Genomic DNA, 24619 nt, shown 5'->3' on the forward strand with positions numbered 1-24619 from the left:
AGTGACGTTAGCCCATGAGGGAGGTCCTTGGGAGCTGCTCTTGGACGGACAAGCGCGCCAGCCTATCGCCAGCTCATGCTTAATCCTTGTCATCACTACTATATTACTGTGAGCCCCTCCCGATTAAATTGGATTGCTCTCCAAAGCGTCTCCGAGATCCGTCTGCACCTGGCTTCCTGGGTGGGTAAGGAGGGAGGAAAAGGGAATCTCTTTCGGCCACGTGCACCTTAGGCTAGCCCGTGTCCCTTCGCTCCACCTTGGCCACCCGTGGGTCGGGCGCCCAGGGGAGAGGGTGAAAAGGGGAGCACTGATAAGGGAGTAAGTGGAGCATTCCACACCAGGGGAGGTAAATCTAGCCCGGCAGGATATCATTCCCTCTTCATTCTCCTTAGGGACTGACTGCCTGAAACTTCGCTCAGTTTTATCTCCATTCAAATTGCAATAGCTACAACATTCTGTTTTCACTATCAGATGGCAAGGTGAACCTTAAAGAAACTGTACTGAGTTAGGGATTCGTGGGAAAAGAGAAAAAGCAGGCCATTTTGCAAACTGTTAATATAGGCAACTATGACATTTGATGGCCTACTAAGAATGGAATAGAATCTTACATGAAGAAAATCATTTCCATTCATGTGGAATGTCTAATTTCTTTTCTCCTCCTCTCTCTCTCTCTCTCTGTCCTTCATTTCTTCCCTCCATCTCTTTGTCTTCCCTCTCTCCAGCCTACTCTTCCTTCCCTTCTTTCTTTCTCTCCTTCTTTCCTTGGCAGTACTAGGGTTTGAACTCAGGGCCTCATTCCCTAGGTAGCTGTTCTATCACTTGAGCCACACCAGCAGAGCATTTGTTGTTGTTTGAGATAGGATCTTGCTTTATCCTTGAACTGAATTCCTTCCTTTTGTTCTTCCCTTATCAAGTCATACACCATCTTCCCAAGGCTGGCTTTGAATTTCAATCTCCTGATCTCTGTTTCCCAAGTAACTAGGATTAAAGTACTAAGCCACTGCATATGGTTAGAATGCACTCTTTCTTGATATTGTTTTTTCAATAGATAGTTCTAGAGATATTTGTAAGTCAGAATGACATTCGTGAGAACTTCATGCAGAATCATGGTATACTAAGCAATATAATGTATATTTGTGCATATATATGTACCCCAAATGTGTCTATATGTCAGTCCATGCTAAGACTAGGCATGAACTATGTCACCAATGCCCTATGTTGGCAACAAGGTGAACATTGAAGTTGATGTGGCCCTGAGTTCAAGCCCCTGTATTGGCATGAAAAGGAAAAAAAGATGGTGAAACTTATGAGGCACAGAGAATTATTTTCATAAATGCAGACAAGGTAAATGAAAAGAAAACAAACCAATTTGGAGTTATATAATGCTAATTAGTCTACAGTTATAATTTTAATTGGTATTTTTGTAAGTTTGCAAGTTTAAAATGTACTTCTGGATAACTAAAAATAACATTTTGGAAACATTTAATGATTTTAAGTTCAATTTTTACCATTTAACATACATTTTTAAAAATATATTAAAATTAAAAACACATAAAATTATATATCATTTAACAATTCTATAGATTGTCAATACAGAATGAGTTAAGATATAATTATAGCAACTGTAAAAATATAATTAATAATTTTTCTGAAATGAACTCCAAAGAAATTTTGCAATTCATATGTGATAAGAATTACCTTTATTAGTCAGCCAAATATCACTATTTTAATACCTGAACACCTAAAGGAGAACTTAAATATTAAATTAATTTGCCTTTCATATTTGGCAAACTACCAGTCATATATGAAAGATACCTTTACTTCTTGTATGTGTGAGCCAATCAATACTGGGGCTTGAACTCAGGGCCTGGGTTTTGTCCTTTAGCTTTTTTGCTCAGGGCTGGCACTCTCCCATCTAAGCCACAGCTCTACTTCTGGCTTTTGACTGGTTAACTATGGATAAGAGTCTCAAGGACTCTTTTGCCCAGCCTAGTTTTGAACCAGTATCCTTAGAATTCAGCCTTCCAAGTAGCTAGGAAGACAGGTGTAGCCACTAGCGTGTGGGTACATGTATGTTTGATTTGTCATAATGAAGATGTATTCTCCAAGGTAGGGAGATAGAATTAGTTTTATTTAATAGTTTGTTAAATTGATTTGTGTGTTTTAAATATTTAGAACTATTACGTTGGGTTCCATGTATTCCATTTCTCTAGGCCTCATAGATGTCAAGGTCATAAGGAAAGAAACCAAGAATTCTTTCCAAAGACAAAATTTGCAAAGCACATCTCTTAGGAACTGAGTTTAGTGACAAGTTCAGAGCAGTATTGTTTCCTGGATTCATGCTCATGGAATCTTTACCCTAGCCTGACCAGTCCCATTCTTCTAGCTAAAAAGCTGTGGACATTGATTTACTTTTCAATTAACCTTGACAAACGGAAAAGTCTGGGTGGAGGGAGTTGAAGGATTTCAAATTCATTTCTTCTCATACCACCAGAGAGTCTAGTTCACACATTTGTCATGACCTTGCAAAGCCCAAGCAACCTGCAACATTGCTGACTTTTCAGATCAGATGTAGTCTCTTTCCAGAGCTTCTTCCTTAATTTTTTACTCAGGACCTTTCCCTATGTAGCCTCTCCGTAACATCTAAGTTCTGCTCTGTTTTTCATCCCTCCTGGGCTTCTTCTTGGCCTGAGATGCAGACTTCCTGAGGGCCTGAATGATCTCATTAAATTTCTTGCCTCAGAAAGGGGCAAGGTAAGAGCAGCAGGAAGCCTTGAAGCCCTTCAGAGAGCAGAAAGATGCTGGTTCCTCAAGCACCAGGAAGTAAGAACCCAGAGGTAAAAGATGACTGTCCATGGATCTGCTCCTTTTGCTTCAAGATGAGAGTCAAGGATAGAGCTATGTACTTCCTTAAGGTAAGTTACAGGGCTACCGGGATGAAGCAGTTTTCATTACTCAAGAGGCAGGATTAGCTATGTATTGACTTGTGGCTCTTTCCGTGATACTTCATCCTCCACTCATTCCAACCAACCAGCCTTTCTATTCTAGGAATTGGGAAACTTTACAGGGTCCACTTTGTAAAAGCTTGAGCTCATGAGAAAATACTTGTTTTAGTTATCTTATGCATTTCCAGGGATGGGGAGAAAAAAGGGAAATTTATTTGATCTTTTTTCTTATAAAAACCTATGTTCTGCCCTGTTATAGTTTCTTATAAGAAACCCAAAGCAGCTGGGTACTGGTGGCTCACGCCTGTAATCCTAGTTTCTAAGGAGGCTGAGATCTGAGGATCAAGGTCTGAAGCCAGCCCAGGCAGAAAAGTCCATGAGCCTCTTGACTCCAATTAACCATGCAAAACTGGAAGTGGTGCTGTGGCTCAAAGTGGCAGAGTGCTAGCCTTGAGCCTGAAAGCTCAGGGACAGTGTCTAGGCCCTGAGTTTAAGCCCCACTACTGACCAAAACAAAACAAAACAATCCACTAAAGCACAGCCCTCATAATATTTGAGAAAACTGAAGGACTGAGATTGTAGCTCTGAGAAAGAATGCTTATCTGACACAGACAAGGCCCTGGGTTTGATACTCATCACTTTGAAACAAAACACTAAAGCAAAGAATGAAACAAATAAAAATTCAACTAAAGCTTCCTCTGGGATTTTTATTCTTATGGATGCCTGATAAGCCAACTCTGTTGCTAGTGTTAATCACTAAACAACTGGTGTGGATAAACCATTAATGCTTTGGCATGAGCTAAGAGTATGTGGAGTCCCACAAATGCCTGGGCCTAACTTCCAGTCAGATCATAGAATGATGGCTTATAGTTGATGTAAACTTTTATCTAAGCCTTTTAATTTTGGAACAATTTTGGATTTACTGAAAAGTTGCAAAGATTGTAGAGGGAGTTGTTACTCATAGACTTCAATTCATTTCTCTATTGCTATTATCTAACATTATTATGGCACATTATCAAAACTGAGACTAGCACGGGTATATTACTAGAGCTTAAACTTCATTGGGATTTTAAGAGTTTTCCCATCAGTTGTCTTTTTAAGAGCAGGATTCAGTGCAGGTTTCAGCCCCTGCATTTGTCAGATCTCCCCAGTTTTCTTTAGTATGGCAGTTTCTCAGTCCCTCATTGTTTCCCATGATCTTGAGAGCTTTGATGAATTCTGAAAAATACTTTGTAGAAAATTTCCCAATGTGGGTTTTCTGAAGCCTTTTCTTGTAATTAGACTGGAGTGTTGGTTTGAGAATCAAAGTCCACAGAGGGAAATGCCTTTCTCATTGTGTTATGGCACAAGTCTTACATTTGTAATTAAGATTCACAGTTGCTTTGTATATGTTCATATACAAAAGGGTTTTATCTGCTTCTAAGAACATGATACGTGTAATCACTGCAATCAGATGAAGACTTCCTCAATGCCAGAAAGAGCATTTCTTTGAGGTTGGTAAATATTTCCATCAAGGTTCCTAACACGTCTTATGTGTCACACTGTGATACTGAGACTGTTTAGATAAGGTTTTTTTAAGTAGTTAAAATCTGTGGAGATCTGGTCAAAGCCAACTTTCTTGCTTTCTATATTATTTAGGGTGCTTTTGGGAAAATGTAAGTAGTTTTATTTGAACTGGATGGGGAAACTTTTTAACTAAATAAAACCCCAAAATACTATGTATTTGTGGCTCAAATTCACTGTTTTTTCCTGTGGTTTTTAGAAAACAGAACTAGATTATAATAACACACTTATATTGGGGTTTAATGGTGAGGAATAAATTTAGAATTCATGAGAAGAACTACAAGAAGGATAGTTAGCAAGGTTATTAAAAAACAATTATTCCTTACCTCATTTATACCATCACATTCAGTCCTTGGCATCAACCAGGTCACCATGTAGACATTAATCACAATGTTTCCTCCAGTTTTGCTGGATATTCTGACCCGTAGATAATGATTGATAGTCCTTTCTCTGAGACTGGATGACTATCCCCTGGAGAAGCTGAACATCTGACTGGGGCAAAGAGCATTCACAAGGCTGCGCATCACGTCAGCAGCAGGTGTAGAGCTGGTGACAGCAGGAAGACACTTCACCTTTCTTTTCCCATTCCTTACTCCTGTAACTTTGTTCCTGGGTGTTCATATACTTCTTTTTTGAACCGATAGAAATCCAGAGGCTTTCAAGAATAAGGATTGTCTTTAATATTTCTATTTTAAATAGAAATATTTGCTGGCCCAAAAGGCCATGTCTGCTGGTCATTTAGTGGAGACATTGTGGTATGTAATGATGAAGTCATTCACAAGAAGGCTCAAGAGGTTACAGGTACCCATAATTCAGCACTGACATACAGGGCAATGACTGTATACTGTCAGTTGGTTTGGGTTCCATGCTACTTTCTTGCACTTTTCTTGGTCACTTAAAAATTTACACAGCTCTCTATCCATTCCTCATGGAGAACATGGGGATTGAAATTTACTCACAGTAGACTCTCTGGCCATTAATATCTATTTCATTACTTGCCTATTCATTCATAAACCATTGTAATGGTTTAAAACACTCAGTGATCAAGTGTAAGTTTCCCTGTGGCAGGTGGCTCTCAGATTTGTGCAAGTCACACTATGCCTGGGAAGAGCTAGAGAGAAAACAGATCTGAAGGACAGGGAGGAGACTATATTAGCAAAGCAGCCTTTAACTGTAGGTTGATTACAGATAATGAATAAGTTAGCCCTTCATTTTCACTAATGTAAATCCTATGCTAAGTAAGGATGGCTCATACTAATGGGCCTGCCAAGTACAATTTAGGTTGAACTCCTAACACAAAGATAAAATGAAAGTGCAAGTTTAATTTTGTTCTTCAAAGAACTGTCTGGTCTAGGCTAAGTCACATGTATTTCTCCAGGGTAGTGCTTTCTTAAAGAGGGTCAATGGAATTGGAGTGAAATACCTTGGCATTAGCAGCAACACAGTCAAGAGATCTGGAGGAAAGATACTAGTGTTGAGGGCTCATGAATTTTCTCCTTAGTAACTTTGCCACTGTGGAGGTTGTTAGGACTGGAGAAGATGGAGGAGGAAAGATTAGGAAACATCAGTAACCTCTTCCCTACTATCATATCCCTCCCACCAGGGAGGAAGACAGAATCATCATCCCAGGAATTCTAAATAAATTTTTATTATTTGAATGTAAAAAATGATTATTCTTTATAACGTAAGATAGGAATAGTGTTAAAACCAAACCATTCTTCCCCACCCCCTTTCTTCCTCATTTGTTAAGTACTTCTGATATGGCATTTAGGAATAAAAAGTGGCATGCTGATTAGAAAAATATGGTAAACCTGGCTGATTATAAGGGTAAAAATATCTTTTAAAAATTATCTTTAAGTTGTTGTACAAAGGAGTTGACACTTAACACTTTATGAATACACTATATCTTGGATCAATGTCACCCTTTCAACCACCCATCCCTCCCAACCCCTTCCCTCACTTTTCTTAATTTTGTATAAATACATTGAATTGTTGATTGTATTCTTGCCACCCTCCATTTCTCCACTTCATTTGTCTACTCCTCTCCCCTTAACCCCATCCACGCATTTCAAGTACCAGTTTCCTAGTGTTTATTTCGTTGGACTTAGATTTTGCCTTTCTAAGGAATTATACTACTTGAATTCTCCCTTAAATCTATTTCAGTTAATATATTTATATATACTTGCATACCACCCAACATATTTACTTACAAGTTTATAAGCTAATTCTTATTTCCACATATGAAGAAAAGCATTTTTAATTGAAAGTACATATTATTTATAGGCAACTTCTACAAAACACTTTAGAATCTAGTTTCTATGCTAAAATTCTTTACTTGCATTATCTTTTAATGATTTCACAATCTGTTGACCCATACCATATTAACCCATTTTATGCACAAGAAATGAATGTGTAGCAAGGGGACTTGCTCTCTCAAAGTCACAGCTGATAAAATCAAGTTTAAATCCAGGCAGCTTGGTGCTGGCATTTAATGGCTTACTATTCACCCTTCTCCCTTTCTTTTCTGTTCTGAAAAGACTGCACAACTGAAGTTTGAGATACATTTAGACTGAAATTGTTGGTGGAAAATAAAGTTAGCTGGGTACTAGTGGCTCATGCTTGTAATCCTCACTACTCAGGAGGCTGGAATATGAGGATTGCAGTTCAAAGTCAGCTTGGGCAGAAAAGTCCTTGAGGCTCTTATCTCCAATAAACTAACAAAAAGCCAGAAGTGGAGCTGTAGCTCAAATGGTAGAGTGCTAACTTCGGGGATGGCTGGGAATATGGCCTAGTGGCAAGAGCGCTTGCCTCCTACACATGAAGCTCTTGGTTCGATTCTCCAGCACCACATCTATGGAAAACGGCCAGAAGGGGCGCTGTGGCTCAGGTGGCAGAGTGATGGCCTTGAGCGGGAAGAAGCCAGGGACAGTGCTCAGGCCCTGAGTCCAAGGCCCAGGACTGGCCAAAAAAAAAACAAAACAAAAACTCAGGGACAACATCTACGCCCAGAGTTCAAGCCCTAGGACTAGCAGAAAAGAAAAAAAGAGAAGAAAAGAAAAGTAATCAGGAAAGAGACAAGTTCTGTGAAAGTAGGCCATACACTATCTTGCCAGCCCTGTGGAATGAAATAATTTTTTGAATACCTTTATTATCTCTAAGTAGTTGTACAAAGGAGTTGCCATTCACTAAAGCAGTTTATGAACTGATCGATGTCATCACCCAACCCTTCCAACCCACCCCTTCCCTTTCTTAATTTTAAGGTATGTATTACATTCCCTTTTGTCATTTAACAAAGCAGTTAATATGTACAATGCATATTGATCTGTGTCATAACTTCAACACCTTCACTACCCTTCAACCCAGGCTTCCCTTATATTTCTCAATTCTGTGGTTTACATAGTGAGTTCTGGCCTGCATTCTCCCACTTTCTCTCTTCGTTCTACCCCTCTTAATCTACCTGGCTATAGTAACGTGTTAAAACCATCATTCTGCTTAGTGGACTTTCAAATTTAGTTCCCATTGTTTCTTTATTTGCCTTGTCATTTCTTCTTTTCTTGTCTCTCTTCTTTCTGTTCCTCTTCTCTTCTCTCTGTTTTTTGGATTTACCCAAATGCTTCCATGTAGCTCAGGTAGGCCTTGAACCCACAATCCTACTGCCATCTTCTGAGTGCTGGGATGAAAGAAGTATAACTTAAATTCCATAGTAGACTATATCTATGCCAAGTAAAATTCATTGTTTTGTAGGTATTTGTGTACTTAGAAGATTTAGGAGATATTGTCTGTCTATGTGTCATCACTAAAAGGTGAGAAAAATGACACTGACAAGTTGGATTATTGTAAGTATATGTGACACTTTATGAAATAACGGAATAGGTGTTGCCTGAAAAAATCCCTAAATTCGGGGATAAAAATCAAAGCAAGATTTTTATTCTATTTTTGGGCCAGTCTTGGGGCTTGAATTCAGGGGCTAGGCTCTGTTCATGAGCTACTTTACTCAAGGCTAGGGCTCTACCGTGTGAGTCACAGCTCTCTTTCTAGCTTTTATATTTTGGAGGTTAGTTAGAGATAAAAGTCTCATGGACTTTCCTGCCTAAGCTGGCTTCAAACCGTGATACTCAGCGATTTCAGCCTCCTGAGTAGCTAGGATTACAGGTGTGAGCCACTATTGCCCAGTTAAAGAAAGTTTTTACTTAAAAATCATGAAAAACACAAACTTGGTTTAAGTTCATTTCCCATTGTAGTTAAGTCACAGCAGTAAGCCCTCCAGGGAATAAAAAAGATATTTCATACCTTTAACATTGTACCCACTATTCACACTATAGAAATATTATATAGTGACTAAAATATGTATCTGCTTTAACCTACTCATTTTTTTTTGCCTATAGGTAAATACCTGCTTAAATAGGCAAAGGTACATGTACACAAATGTCTATTCTAGGGTCATTTTAATAGTAAAAAATTTGAAATTAATGTCTACCAATAAATCCTGGCTAAGTACTTTATGGTACATACAGACAATGGGGGTTTTTCTCCCACAGTTTAAAATTATGTAGCTCTGAAGTTAAAAAAAAGTCAGGCTCAGTGAGACAAAGGGCTTATGTTTTCTGTCATGTGAGTTAGATCTAAATTATAAACATACATGAAAACACATACAGGACCATAAACACATGCATAAATGTATTAATTAAAGTATGGTAAATTCAGAGAAGGATTCTAGTGACTACTCCTTTGAGTAGTCAACATATAATAATTTTTTATTGAAATGACAAAAAGGCATATGTATACAGAAAAGTCCATGCACAGAATGATAGTTTATAAGATGGCAGTCTAAAATTCAATAAATGCTTTGCAGTTCAAGAAGCTCTTCCATTTTACAGAGGAGAAAACAAAGACTCAAAAAGGAAATTGAATTATCTGGGACTCAGACATGCAACTTCCTCCCCATTGGCCTTCCACTTTAACACCCAGCATGTACTCAGTGAGTGTGGAGACTGATGTGATTGGCTGGTATTGATGCAGCAGAGTCATGGGGTGATCTCATTCCACTGTTGAACTGTGGTAGAAAGTCTCCCAGTGGGAACAGAGATAGTTTGATTTCCCCTCTGCACCAATTTTGCAAGCCTCTGATTTGCATTGATCAGGGTATCTCTTCAGATAGCAAAGGAGTGGATAGAAATTATTCATGGAACACTGCCTGTGACTGGGAATGTATGCAATTATCCCCACATCTACTGTCTAATTTTCAGTTTTCATTGACAGAAATATTAGCCCTAAAAATACATTGATTGAGCTCAAGTTACCTTATTTGAAGTCTATGTTGACAGAGGGGACAGACTGAAGCTGATGATAAAAATGGTCTAGACCTAATTTATAGTCTACCCTCTTCCACAATTTCTAGTGTTAAATAATGTACTGCTCATAATGAGAAATTTGAAATTATTTTGTAAGGAGGTAAGATTCTTAGATGTTTGTTATATGCTTTAAAACTGGGCTTGCCAGGCTGTAATTTGTAATCTTTCAACGAGGAAGGAGCCAAACAAGTGACAAAAACAAGTCTGTGGGTCTTCATGATTGCCAAAACTCATCCCATTTGTCACTCTGAAATGAATGGGAATCATTGCATTTTTGTCCAACCTCATAGTTTAGTGCTCCACCAAGAAATGACCACATTACTATAGCCATTAATAGCATCTTCTGGTATCTTGTCCAAGAAAGTCAAACAACATTATGCATATGTGCCCAAGATTCAATAGAGACACAATACTCTCCCTTTGCTACAATGGACTATTTTCAATTTATATATATATATATATAATGCAACATACTATATTATATACTTATATATCACTATATATAATATACTATATATAGTATAGAAAAATATATATTTCAAGATTGTGGGTAGAAATAACTCTCCTGTCATCTTTCTAGCTAACAGTTTGTTGCCTATAAAACTATTATTCAGGAAAAGAGAGTTTAGTATTTATTAGGTAAATCAGAACCAACCCAGGAGGCATGTGACAGGAGACATTTAATTTCCTCCTCAGTAGGACATCTTACTCAATAGATGGTGGCTTAGCGGATCCTTTATCAACTGCCTTCTGCAGAAAAGTGGTGTGAACTGGAAATTGATTGCATTAAGTAACCAAAGCTCTGAGCCTCCCTGTCCTGGGTTTGCTTTCTTTGTTCCTCTTTCCTCTTTTAACCTTGGACAGAATGAGTGATCTCCTCAGCAGTCTGACTCATGTGTTCTGCCCTTTGCCTTTCAGGACATTATCTACTTTGCACAAAACATTCTTGGGCAAAACTGTTGGACTGAAAATATGCTTCAAATGCCTTTGCTCTGTGAAGATCATTTAAAATTGTTTAGTATAACTAATTTGCTTGAAAATATGTGGCCCTAATTTACATAAGTACAGTGACACACATGAATGACAAAGCTGAATGCGAAGTCTGGCTTGGGAACAGTCTCCCTATAGGTTTTTTAATATGCTGATTGAATTGTTCATATGAGTGTAATTATATAATTCAGGAGTCTTGTGGACTTTTCTGCCTGGGCTAGCTTTGAACCTTGATCTCTAGATCTCAGCTTTCTGAGTAGGTGAGATGGCAGGTGTGAGCCATATGTGCTCTGCTAGTACTGCAAATGCCTTTTGCCATTGAAATGCAAATGTTCCAGAGGAATGGCATTTATCATTCCATGTGTATGGAGAATATTAAAAAATCTAGTTCTCTATGCATAAATACCTAGCTGTCTGTTCCCTTCTCATTAGAGACAGACAGCCAGTTTCCTTCACTGGCTAATGTGTCAAAATCTGTCATGTTGATTTGTGGGACTGTCATGATTTTATATGAAAATATATATACTTTAACACATACAAAGTAGGAAACAGGTTTTTGTGTGCTTCATTTTTTTTTTCTGTACTAGAGGTTGAACCAAGGCCCCATGAAAACCAGTACTCCACCACCGAATTATACTCCCAACCCCATTTTTTTTTAATTATCGTTTGAATGACAATCTCATCTAAGTTGCCCTATCCTGTCTCAGCTAGGATTTCATGCATGTGGCACCATAGCTGTATGAGTTGAATATTAACAAGTAAAGATTTATGTGGCCTGGTGTCCTTGTTTGGGTTACTATAACAAATAGCACTGGTCAGCTTATAGAGAACAGAAATGTATCTCTTGCTGTCCTAGATACTGGGAAGGCAGAGGTCAAGGCTGGTTTGCTGTCTGAGAGGTCTGATTTCCTGGTATACCCAGGAAATCTTCTAGCTATGCCCTCACATTGAAACAAGATGCTAAAGCTCATTGCATTTCCACTAATCCGATTCACAAGGAGCTCATGACTGATTTATTTCCACTCGATTTATCTGTTAGTACTATCAGGATTTCAGTACATGAAATTGGGGAGGCACACATTTTAGAACAGAACACCCAGAAATTTCATTCTTATCACATGTGATAGAAAGCATACAAGAATTTCTAAAGAAATACTGATTGTAAAAACCAAGAAATTAAGAAACTCAAATGCTTCGCAACAATAAAGTAAATTAATAAATTAGGATATACTCACATGATGGACTATTCCATGGTAAAAATGAATGAAATACAACCACACCCAACATGACTGAATAAGGAATATTACATTTAGCAAGATAATTCAGACAAGAGACTACATATCTATAATTCCATTTATATGTCTCAGGCAAGAGATGAAGCTAAATTATAATGTCAAGAGGTGCATTTCAGGTGGTAAAATTATAAAGTAAAGCAAGGCAATATTTCAGAGAGAGAGAGAGAGAGAGAGAGAGAGAGAGAGAGAGGCCTAGTACCAGGTACCAGAGCACTTTACTTTCTAAACTAGAGGTAGAGATGTAGGTTTTGCTCTTATTATGACTCATTAAAATATGTGTCTATTTTATATTTTCCTATATATACATATGATATTATATAAAATAATGTGAATAAATTGGTTATTCTGGGTCCTTTGGATAAATACACTGCTGACTAAAAGGTCAGGGCAAGTAACTTTAGTGACTCTGTTGAACCACAAAGTTGATCATTGATAAATATTCCATCATGGTGATGGAGATATACATAACAGTATCTAAATGTAAGTTCTGCACCCAAATTGTCTGAAATATATACAGTCTCAGAAAAAAACATTATTCCTACCTTATCTTCTAGGTTTGATTGTAGGATGAAGGTCAAAGTCCCAGGAAGTCCTGATGCAAGAAGTAGCTTCCATTCTATCTATTCTCAATTGTCTGCCATTTTGCAAGTTCTGACAAGAAGTATGGAAACAAATATGAGAATGATAATGGGCAAAAGAAACTGAACCTTTGGGCTTGTTTTGTTTCTGTGATTTTAAATAAATCCTATTGTTTCAAATCACTAACTTAGTCTATGATAGTAAATAACATGGTGCATTGAAGTTTCCCAAACAATTTATTCTCTTTACCATATAGTTTTATCTTTTGATTCCTACTGGTTGTGAGGATTGTGCATGAGAGAATCAACAGATAAAGATGTGCACATGAACATATTTTGTAGCCTGTAAAGTATGACAGAAAGGTGTAACAGTTCTTGTAGCATAAATGTATCTGCTTACATCTACCCCCTTTGGACAGTTTCATAAAGGGAATGTTTTTGACTATTAAAATTCAGCCAAATTTAAATTTCAACAACAATTAAAATGATAAGAAAAGTCATTAAGTCTGTCTGTATATAGAAGGTAAAGGAAGACATTTTTATCTTAACAGCTAAGAGCAAATCTAAATTGTTCTAGAGATTAACACTAAATGATTAAATTATGTAGAGCAGATTCCTAGCTGTGTTTCCACCCAGCACTTGACAAAAACTACAAATTTCTTATAATCTAGGATTTCCATTATTTCTTTAGCTAAAACTGTGCTAGAAAAATTAATAATTAAACAATCTGCAGTACAAATGAATAGCTCCACTTGAAGAAAAAAAAAAACCCAAAGTAGGATATCAGTGTAATGAGATTATCACAAGAACAGAGAACTCTCTGTAAATGATCATTCCTTATCCCCACAGGAATAGTCTTCTAAAAGAATGAATACCAAGTTTTAAAACTGCTTTAATTATTCAGGAAAACCCCTCAATTAGGGTGCTTAAAAACCTTAAGCTACCATGACAATGAGCTCAGTTTTTGTCTCAGAGAACCTCTAATATTTGTTTAAGGAGAGCTTTCTCTAGCTGTATCATCTACTGCTATGATTGCTATACTCTTGGACCCCTATGGCTCCTATGACTGCCTGCCATAGCTCTCATCTGCTAGCACTTCATATAGTATGAGGTCTGTGTGTGTGCCATTTACTGCAGTCTTGTCTCTTAGGCAGAGTGAGTAGCTAACAGGTGCATATAAAAAGGAAATTCTGCACATTGCAAATTAATTACCTCTACATTTTCTTTTTTTTTTTAAGCAGAACTTTTTTATTGTACTGTTTGTGGTTCTTTTTTTTATTGTCAAGATGATGTATAGAGGGGTTACAATTACATACTGAAGGTAGTGAATACATATATATTTCTTGTCATACCTGTTATCCCCTTCCTCATTTTTCTCCCTCCTTCCCTCTCCCCAACCCACTACCCTTGCTTTTTTTAAAAAAAAAAATTTATCTATTGTCAAAGTGATGTTCAGAGAGGTTACAGTTTCGTACATTAGGCCTTGGGTACATTTTTTGTACTGTTTGTTACCTCCTCCCTCATTCTCCCTCCCCCTCCCCCTTTCCCTCTCCCCTCATGAGTTGTTCAGTAGGTTTACAACAAATGGTTTTGCATCTATATTTTCTTTAAACCAGTCATCCAACAGAGATAGTATCTGTCTGTTGAGTCATCTCAGTCAACAAAGCCAGCAAGTACTGGAGATGATTGCTATGGTTCACAAGGAAGCAAGCTAATTTGGGGAGCCACATGTATAAGTTTAGTGCGATCTCTATGGTTTTAAGCAAAATAATAAGTAGCAAAACAAAGGTAATCCTTTCTTTTCATGTGAACTCTCTAGTATATATAATGCTTATTTTGCTTCAGTTAATTTATACTTAAGCTAAATTCACATCCCTATCATGCAAGGGACAGAATGGCTGACTTGAGAGCTTATTCATGACTCAAGTCAGAGCACAGATATTAATTTGGAGGGCTGGAGACCCTGGGACTTAAACTAGTGATTAATGAGTCTTTAAATGACTGCTTGTGTGAAACTCGCAGGCTCAGTACTATCTTATTTATTTATTTTTAAACATACCTAAGCAAGATAGTAAATCTTGTAGAGAGGGCTGTGTAAAGAGAGAAATTGCACTCATGCAACATTTAGAATATTGATTACCCATTCCTCTCCTACTATTCTCATAATAATTATTTAGGGATGTTTTAAAAAGCGTGTGATCATGTATACTTTTATAGTCAATAACTTTAGATAAATTTTAATCCACTAAAGAACTGTTATTTCTCTATTCCTCAAGACTCACAGGGAAGAAAACCATTGAGTTCTGGTTTGTAATATAAATACAAAATAATATTTGCTGTTCTTGTCATATTGTGAGTCTTTCTCACATTTTTCTCTTATTTTAGTTTTGTCCAAAGCTATCCTCCAAATTCCAACATCTCTGAAATACACACCTACTGAATAATACAACAAGCATGATTTGTGGAACATTCTCAACATTTCCTAATATTTTCTCATCAGCAGCCATTTTACTCTTCCCAAATATGATTTTCCTTACTGATGTAAACATGATTAGATGACTCTAGAGACATATTTAAGTTTCCACAGCTATCCAGTGTTTGACAGGAACCAGAATTCAAATGTTCTAGTTTCTAATTCTGCATTCCTTCAGCCAAGCTAAGGTCTGGTACAGGCTGGTTGAAAAGTTCATTTCTCAAAATAGCTGAGAGGATTTTGAATGTTCCCACCTCAAAGAAATGATAACATTTTAAAGTGATTGGTATGCTAATTGCTCTGCTTTGATCATTATGCAATGTACATATATGTCAAAACATCATATTGAATCACATAGATGTGTTTAATTATTATGTGACAATGTAAATGGAACAATAAAACAAAGGAAAAAATGGAGAAGCAAAGACAGTTGAGTGTAGTGGTATCCATTTATAATCCTAGCTACTTGGGAGGCTAACTTAGGAAGCTCACAAGTTGAGGCTAGCCTGGACAAATAGCAAGACTCTGTGTCTAAAAGAAGGAGGAGGGGAAGGAGATGGAGGAGGAGGAGGAGGAGATGGAGGAGGAGGAGGAGGAGATGGAGGAGGAGGAGGAGGAGGAGGAGGAGGAGGAGGAGGAGGAGGAGGAGGAGGAGGAGGAGGAGGAGGAGGAGGAGGAGGAAGAGAAAGAAAAATTTCTGAGTTGATAGAGTTGTCAAGTAAAATCTCATGAGATATGAAACCAAAACCCCAATTAAATTAATAAACCTATCCATAGCTCCTAGAAGTTGCTTTGCAGATTGTCAGAATCTCACAAAATTTTCATTTAAACTCTAAATATATCTTTACTTCACCCACCCCTTGCTGTTTCCCTCTTGCTAAAACAATGGCCCTCTCCCCCATATACGCTTATCTACCAGCTAGCCCCAGATACGATTCTGACTCTATATACTTCTCCCTATCAATCTTGCCATCTACCTAGGACAGACTACTATCTGGTGTATAGAATGACTGTGTAACCAGTTTGTGTATTTCCACACTGTTCAACACAATGCACTCTTAATATAGTAGCTACTTGGACCTACTGAAATACTGAAATACAGTTGAGTCATTCTTGCTTGAAATCCTACTGATGGCTTTCCACTACCCTTGGAACACAGTGCATACTCCCTACCATGCCTTACAAGGTCATCAGCCAGCACTGCTCACAGCCTCCTGATGTATTTCCTTCCCTATTGTCCATTTCCTATCTAACTGCCTCCTAGTCACTGACACTCACCAACTTCTCTGCCTTGCACGCTCTAAAACAAGAAACAACCACCATGCCTTTGCACTTGTTGTTGTCTCTTAGAACTCTCATTCTCTATTACACAATTGGCTCCTGGTCATTCACATCTCCGCTCAAGTGTTATCTCCTTGGAAGAATCTTCCTGAGCAGCTCTACTCCCAGTCTCCAAGTCATTTCACAATTTGAATTTTCATAGTACTTCTAGGGTTTGTAATTATTTATTTATATTTCTACAGATATATTTTCTGGCTCTTCCACTGAAACATGAGCTCCTTGTTCACTCTGTTCTTCACATCTACAGTGTTTGAACGGCTTTCATGAATGAGCTCATTCTGTCTTCATAATACTCCTATGAGAAAGGATTATTACCAGTACTAATTGGTATCAAGGAAGCAGAAGCTTAAGCAATTTGCTCAAGATAATATAGCTAATAAATAGTGACTCCAAGAAGTCTCATGTTAACCATGGCTCACTAATTAGAATGGCTCTCGAGTGTGTGATGTGTTCAAATCTGAATGGACTTCTGTCTAAGGGAGGTGATGGTGTGAATTGGAAGCAATTTAGGTAGAACTGCAACATAAGTGTTTTGGAACTGCTAAGTTGTTTATAAAAAGAACCAATAAAATGGGTGCTGGTGGTTGACGCTTTTAACCCTAGCTACTCATTAGGCTGAGATCTGAGGATTGGGATTCAAAGTCAGGTTGGACAGGAAAGTCTGTGAGACTTTTATCTCCAATTAATCACCAAAAAGCCAGAAGTAGAGCTGTAGCTCAACTGGTAGAGCATCAGCCTTGAGCACAAAAGCATGGGGAGAGTGCCCAGGCTTGGAGTTCAAGCCCCAGGATCTTACTCAAGATCTATTTGATAATGGGGACACTTGATAGTAGTATCTTTTCCCCAATATTTGAGATTCTTCCATCTTAATTACAATTATTCTTTCCATTCTAAATTAGACTGGACAGAATAAGTTGCACTTTGTTCATCTATTCTAGGAGGACACAAGAATAAAGCACATGAGGGCCAGGTGGGCACCTCCCACTTACACAGTTGCCCCACATGGATTAGTCAGAACTCAAGGAAGTATGCCACCTTACATAATCTAGCATCTGAAACCAAGCTGTGTCACTGCAATTACGTGTTAGTGGGACAAGTGAGATGAAGACTGCCCTCCAGACTAAAGAGATAGAGAATTAGTCTCCATTTCTTTATGAGGGTATGATTAGGCTTCAGAAAAATATATGGCATAGGAGACAATCTTGTTATTATCTTTAGAAAGTATTGATCCTTCATAATCACATACACACTGGGAAGACAGAGAAGAGAGACAAAGTCCTTTTTCTTCTGGGGCTTAAATGTCACTAAGGTTGAATGGAGAGATGAACAGTAGATAATGAACATGGGATAAATCCTATGCATATTTTTTTAAAGTAGGATAACTAAGGTGTGGAGAGGTGTTTTGTTTTTAGATTAGAGTGGCCAATTTTCTCTTCATCAGAGAACTTAATGGTGATGAGAGACACTTGGAGATCTGGAGCAACAGGGCTTTAGACAGACAGAGGAGAATGGCGCATGATAGAACTATATAGCCTGAGGTAAGAGTGAGGTTTGGTATGTTTGAAATCCAACCAAAGGTCTGGTGACAGGAACACTGAGGCAAGAAGAAGGTGACTAACTAGCAGGCTGGAGTGGAGGGCCTTGGGGATAATGGGGAGCTCTTATTTTGCGTATTTGCCCAGGTTCTCTAGAGGAACAGAACTATTAGAATATTATACTGCCATGCATAGTTGGCATAGGCTACATAGTCCAACAATGGCCATCTGCCTGATGGAAAGGCAGAGAACATGACAAAGAAGGTAGAAACCTCAAGATAAGGGGGGTGCCAATGCTGAAGGTCAAGAAGCTTCCTAGAGCATAGCTGGTGTGATTCCATGTCTAAAGGCTAAAGAAGATGGAGTCCAACCTAGGATGCCACCTGCCACCTAGGATGGCAGCAACAGTAGCAGAGATATTCACTGAGGAAGAATGGAGTGTGAAGTAGCTAGTTGGCTTTCTCTTCTTCCACTTTGTAGTTTTTGCCAGTCCTGGGCTTTGGACTCAGGGTCTGAGCACTGTCCCAGGCTTCTTTTTGATCAAGGTTAGCACCTTTCCTGTTTAACCACTTCTGGCCTTTTCTGTGTATGTGGTGCTGAGGAATAGAACCCAGGACTTCAGGCATGCCAGGCAAGCACTCTACTGCTAAGGCACATTCCCAGCCCTCTTCTTCCACTTTTATTCCATCCAGTCACCAGTGTTTTGTAGGGTATGGCCCAGGCTTAGGGCAAGTCTCTCTCCCTGAAGTGGTTTCCTACATATCAATCCCCTCTAGAAACCCCATTCATAGACACACTCAGAAGTGTGCTCTATTAATTTCCCAGATGTCTGTCAAGTAAGATGACAAGTATAACCACCAATTTCCCTAGTTCCATTTTTGCACATTCTACATAGAATATTATGACTGCATAATTGAGAGGGTTGATGGGGCTGGGAGAGATGGGGAAGAATGATGAAAGGGTTGACATTGATCAAGATGCATTGTATTCATACACTGACATGCTGAATTGAAATCTCCTGCTACAACTCCTTAAAGATAATCCTTAAAAACTGAGGAACTATCAGCCTTTGCTTCTGCGCTGTTGGAAACCACAACCATGCAGTGTTAGGCATGCAGTGTTAGGCTGCATCTACCCGGCACTCAATCCAGATGTGTTGAATAGGCTATAAATCTATCTGCGCCATCCCTTAAGTCATCTCACACGCACACCCCCAGGCACGTTATACAGGGTAAGGCTGCTCTTCACAGTGACAAAGTGGCAGAAATCTCACGTTAAACCTTTAGCGTGAGACTGGCTAGGCTGCTGAAATGCATGGTATTGCTACCTAAATGAAGACACAAATAGGGAGCTAATTATAATGTGTCATGCCCCGCTCTTGAATAATTAAATGTTTTATTGTGATGTTACAATTTAAATTTATTGTCCTTTACTAGGAAACAAAATTAAACATAATGAGGGCTGTTACTCTCTTCTCAGTTCTGCTTTATCCTGTACCTTCTATCATTTTTACCACTTTGATTAATAGGTTTAATTTCCTTTGACTAGGATATGCAGGGATTGGTGGAGGGGGGAGGTGAGAGTGATAAAATCCTTTTAATTAGGCTAATAATGCCAAATCTGCATGTGTTAACAAGGGTGCACTATTAATTAGCTTTCATAGGTAACTTCTGAAAAGGAACCATGGTAGCTCTGAAATATCCTTGGTGCTGCCAAGACATCTATTAAGTTGACAAACAACATAACGCTACCTTCCCTTATGTCTCAAGGTACAGAGTCACACGATGGACATCCTTAGCTTGAATGGGATGTCTTGACCTTTGTTGATCCCTCCATGCCCACCCCTGCCCCTCGTTCACCCTATTTTCTGCCCTGTGCTCACCTGCATGAACAGTGGCTTCTGCTACTGACTGTATTTGGCAAGCAGAAGCCTGTGCAGATCCCATATGTAGTAGTTTTATCCACAGAGGATATGTTCCAAGACCCCCACATGGATGTCTGAAACCACCAACACAGAACCCACAGACTTAATGGCTTTTCTGTCTTCACTAAGCACTTACAATGCACTGGGCTGCAAATCTGTAACTTGAAATGTGACCACCAAATTCTCATGGATTCCTTTTTCCTTCATAGTTTCATAAGCAAACTGGTTTTTACTATGGATCTAAGCAACTTCCACATATACTATTCTTTTCCTTACTAAGTTGAGAACATTTGTTTTTCCACCTAAAGGAAGCATTGCAGGATTCCTATTTCAACATGCAAATTGCTAGCATCACAGTCTTGCACTTTGGGTTGATTACTAAGGAAAGTAAAAGTTTACATCGGCACAAACACTGGGATGCCATGACGGTATAAGGATAACCAAGACAATTATTACTAAGCTACTAATGGACAGGTAGTGTATATAGTATGGACACACTGGACAATGGGAAGATTCTCATCTTGAACAGGATGGTACAAGACAGTACCAGATTTCATTATATTACTTGGAATGATCTTCAATGTAAAATATATATGACTAATTTCTGGAATTTTCCATGCAATATTTTGAGCCACATTTGACTATAGGTAACTGACATTATGAAAAGTGAACCTGTGGATAAGGGGGAGAAAGTAATATTCATATATATATTTATGTATGTGTATCTATATATCTTCATTCCTTGGCTTCCTATTTTTTGAAATCACTAAGCTATATCTTGAAGCTGGCTGGCTGTGTCCTTACTTGACAGTTAATGCTCCTCAAGACAACATTTTCTGTACAAGTTGTTTTCTCTGGATTTGGCTAGCCATCTCTCTACTTTTGTGTCCTGGGTCTTAAGGAGAGTAAGTGGCCTCCTCTCAATGTCCAGACCCAGATTCTAGAAGTCCTTCCAGCCCTGCCTTCACCTTACACATAGTTCATTTGAAAGCAAACCTTTGAGAGTGCTGTTTCCTGTTGGGTCCCTGACTGATGCTTCCTCACCAATGCCAACATGTCTGATTTATCACATCTGATTTTCACAAATTTCATTATAATTGACTAAACTATTTGAATAGGTTTCCATATCCTGTTTTTTATGAGATTGAATTATATCCAAAATGATGCATGCTTATTTGTAAGCATTCTCTGTTGCCAATATTTGTTTTAATAACAAATCAAGAGTGTTTTTGTTAGGAGGTAAGATACCATCTTCAAAAGCTGAAAACAATGAAGAAATATGGCTCTACTCCTGACTTTATTTTCTAAATTTGGAACAGGAGATTTGTCTATAATCCTGTCGTTGGAAGTATTTCTGGAGACAGTTTGTTTTACTTCCCAGTCATTTATTTTTAAATAATAAAATATTTCTGAAGAATAAAAGCTGAAAACAAATCTCATAAATCTTCTCTTTTCTATGCAGTGCTAGGTATTGAGCACAGAGTATCAAACATGCTCAGAATGTGTTCTGCCATGGAGCTACATCCTCGGCTCTTATACCATTTTGAAAATTAAAAATTTCCCCAAATATAGGAAATAAATACTATTTACTATAATTTTACCAAAATATAGCAAATAAGTATCTTAGTATAATCAACACATAAAATTCCATCTCAGATATTTCTCCTGAGAGAAGTACCTAGAGAAAGAGACACAAGAAATCCATATGAATACAAAATATATATTCATTTTGTGTATCAGCACATAAAATGTGACTCAAAGTTTCTGAAATGGCAGTTATTGGAGGAGAAATATGATGACGCTTCTTGGCAATTACTTCTGTACATCAGTCACAATATCCTTTTTAAGTTGGCTACAGGAGACCATGTCTGATCACTTGTGTATTTGGGAGGAGGGGAGAGGGAAGGAGAGAGAGATAATACAAGGGCTTAAATTCAGGGCCTGATTCTCTCCTATGGCTTTTTATACTTAAGGTTAGTGCTCTACCACTTGGGCCACAGCTCTACCACTTTTTTATTTTGCTGTCTAATTAAAGGTAAGAGTCTCCTAGATCTTTTTTGCCCAGTCTGGCTTTAAACTCAGATCCTCAAATCTCAGGCTCCTGAGTAGCTAGGATTACAGGCATGAGCCACCTACACCCAGAAAATTGTCCATTTTGTTGTTTCTGCAGGAACAACTCTACCTATATCCACTCTTTCCAATAGCACCTGGCAGTGAGCCTCAAGGCCAGAGAGGGCTGTCAGGTAGATGGCACCATGTGAGTTAAACCTGGCTAGGGATAGCGGCTCTGGGATTACCTCATCTCTCAGGGTCACATACTCAGACCAGTTGAAGGACTCCTCCACAGAGAAACTTTCCCTCATCTCATGACCCCCTGTTCTCTGCAGTTTGGGTTTGATACCCTTTCCCCAAGTTGCAACAAGACCATAAACTTTACCTACTCTATGATGAACACTTAGAACAAGGTCAGAGACCACCCAAAAGAGGGCTTGAAATATACTAATATTAATATAAATATTTCTTATTACTTTCAATTCAAACTATCATTTTGTCATGTCAATACAATCCCACTTAGATAAGTATCTTTGCCTAGTTAATTTTGGATTCCCCTTATAAGTTCTTGAAGAACCATCCCAACACTGGCTGAAGGATGTCCATAAAGCTTCTGGGTCCTGTGCTGCCATCACTTCATCCTTTCTTCTGCTCTGTTGATCCCTACCATTCTATATGTTAATGTCCATAATCCCTGCTTTACTGCAGTCTTTATGATATTATTCAACTCAGCGGAGAAGACTAGAAATGTCCATTACACTTGTGAGTATACTGACGAAGTTAAATACTCATTTCTTCTCATATAGAAATACTTTCACCTTCAAAACAAGATGATAGTACCTTATACATTTTTCTTCTTCAGTAGCCATTAACAATTCATGGCCATGGATTCTGCCTATTTGCATAGCAACTCCTCTGAATTGTGAATTTACTTATGAATAAGATTGCTTTCTCAAGGGTCTGGTTATTTAAATTCATTAATGGATCAGGAAAATGTGGTACATATACACAATGGATTTTTATGCCTCTATCAGATAGAATGACATTGCCTCATGCGTAAGGAAATGGAAGAACTTAGAAAAAATTATACTAAGTGAAGTGAGCCAGACCCAAAGAAACATGGACTCTATGGTTTCCCTCACAGGGAATAATTAGCACAGGTTTAGGCAAGTCACAGCAGAGGATCACAAGAGCCTAATAGCTATGCCCTTGTGAATGCATTAGATGATGCTAAGTGAAATGAACTCCATGTTATGGAAACGAGTGTTATATCACTGTTGTAATTACTTTCAACATGCCATGTGAAACCATAGCTTCCATTGTTGATGATCCTCTTGTATCCCCTTCCTGTGGCTGTACCCACACTATCACTGTATCTTATCTGAGTACATTGGAAACTGTATATACTGGTATTAGAACTAGGGAAGTGAAAGGGAATACCAAAATCGAGAGACAAAGGATAAAAAGACAAATGACTCCAAAAGCAATACTTGCAAAATCATTTGGTGTAAACCAACTGAACAACTCAGAACTGAACAACTCAGAGGGAAAGGGGGACGGGAAAGGGGAATGAGGGAGGAGGTAACAAACAGTACAAGAAATGTACCCAAGGTCTAACATATGCAACTGTAACCTCTCTGTTCATCACTTTGACAATAAATAGAAAAAAAAAGAGGAAAAAGAAAAAAAAAGTGTATCAGAATGGAAAAACACTGGTAACTACACTTTTACCAAGTGTGTACTTAAACATTCATTAATAAACAGTGTATTCAACTCTAGGTACAGGTATTTTTGTTGTTAAGTAGACTGGACTTCAAACAAAAACCACAGGAATTTAAGTCCTGTTTCTTTTAATTTATTTATTGTTATTTTAAAAGTAATGTACACAGGTCTATGATTACGTATGTCAGATAGAAAGTACATTTCTTTTTGAATAACATCACCTCCTTTTCCTTAATTCTTATTGACTTTTCTAAACTAAGAAAGTACATTACTGTTTCTCTGTTTATACATGGGTACACACACGTGCACAAACATACACCCACACTCTCACACACACACACACCCTTAGAGGAAAATAGAGCCTATGAAATAAGAGATACCCAATTTCTCCTCTTTTCCCTCTTCTAATTCCTTATAATAAAATTCATATTGATATCACAAACTTACTGATCATGAAAATATATTATATTCTTGGAACAAGCTAAGAAATTGGATATTAAGTGTTGACACCATAAAAATAGCAAATATGTGAGGTAATTGACTGTTGGGGCATTGGCTTGGCATTGAGGGGAGCGGTCCTGAGAGGCCGCCCCCTTCTCCCGCCCTGGGGCTGCATGGCTGTTATCCACTCCTACCTTTTCCCAGGGTTGGAACCGGGAAGGTGGCCCAAACCAGTCCCGCCTCCCATCTGGCTCGGAGCACATGGATATCATAATGGCACCAAGCGGAGCCCAAGGGGGCGGTTCTGTGGGCTGTGATCTCTGCCTCTGGGGAAAGTTCCGTGACATCACTGTGATGGACAGCTCATCAGCCTATTGTTAATATCCACTTAGTCCCTCCTCTTCCTGCC

This window comes from Perognathus longimembris, chromosome 10 (genome assembly GCF_023159225.1).
Source record: "Perognathus longimembris pacificus isolate PPM17 chromosome 10, ASM2315922v1, whole genome shotgun sequence".
Classification (NCBI taxonomy): domain Eukaryota; kingdom Metazoa; phylum Chordata; class Mammalia; order Rodentia; family Heteromyidae; genus Perognathus; species Perognathus longimembris.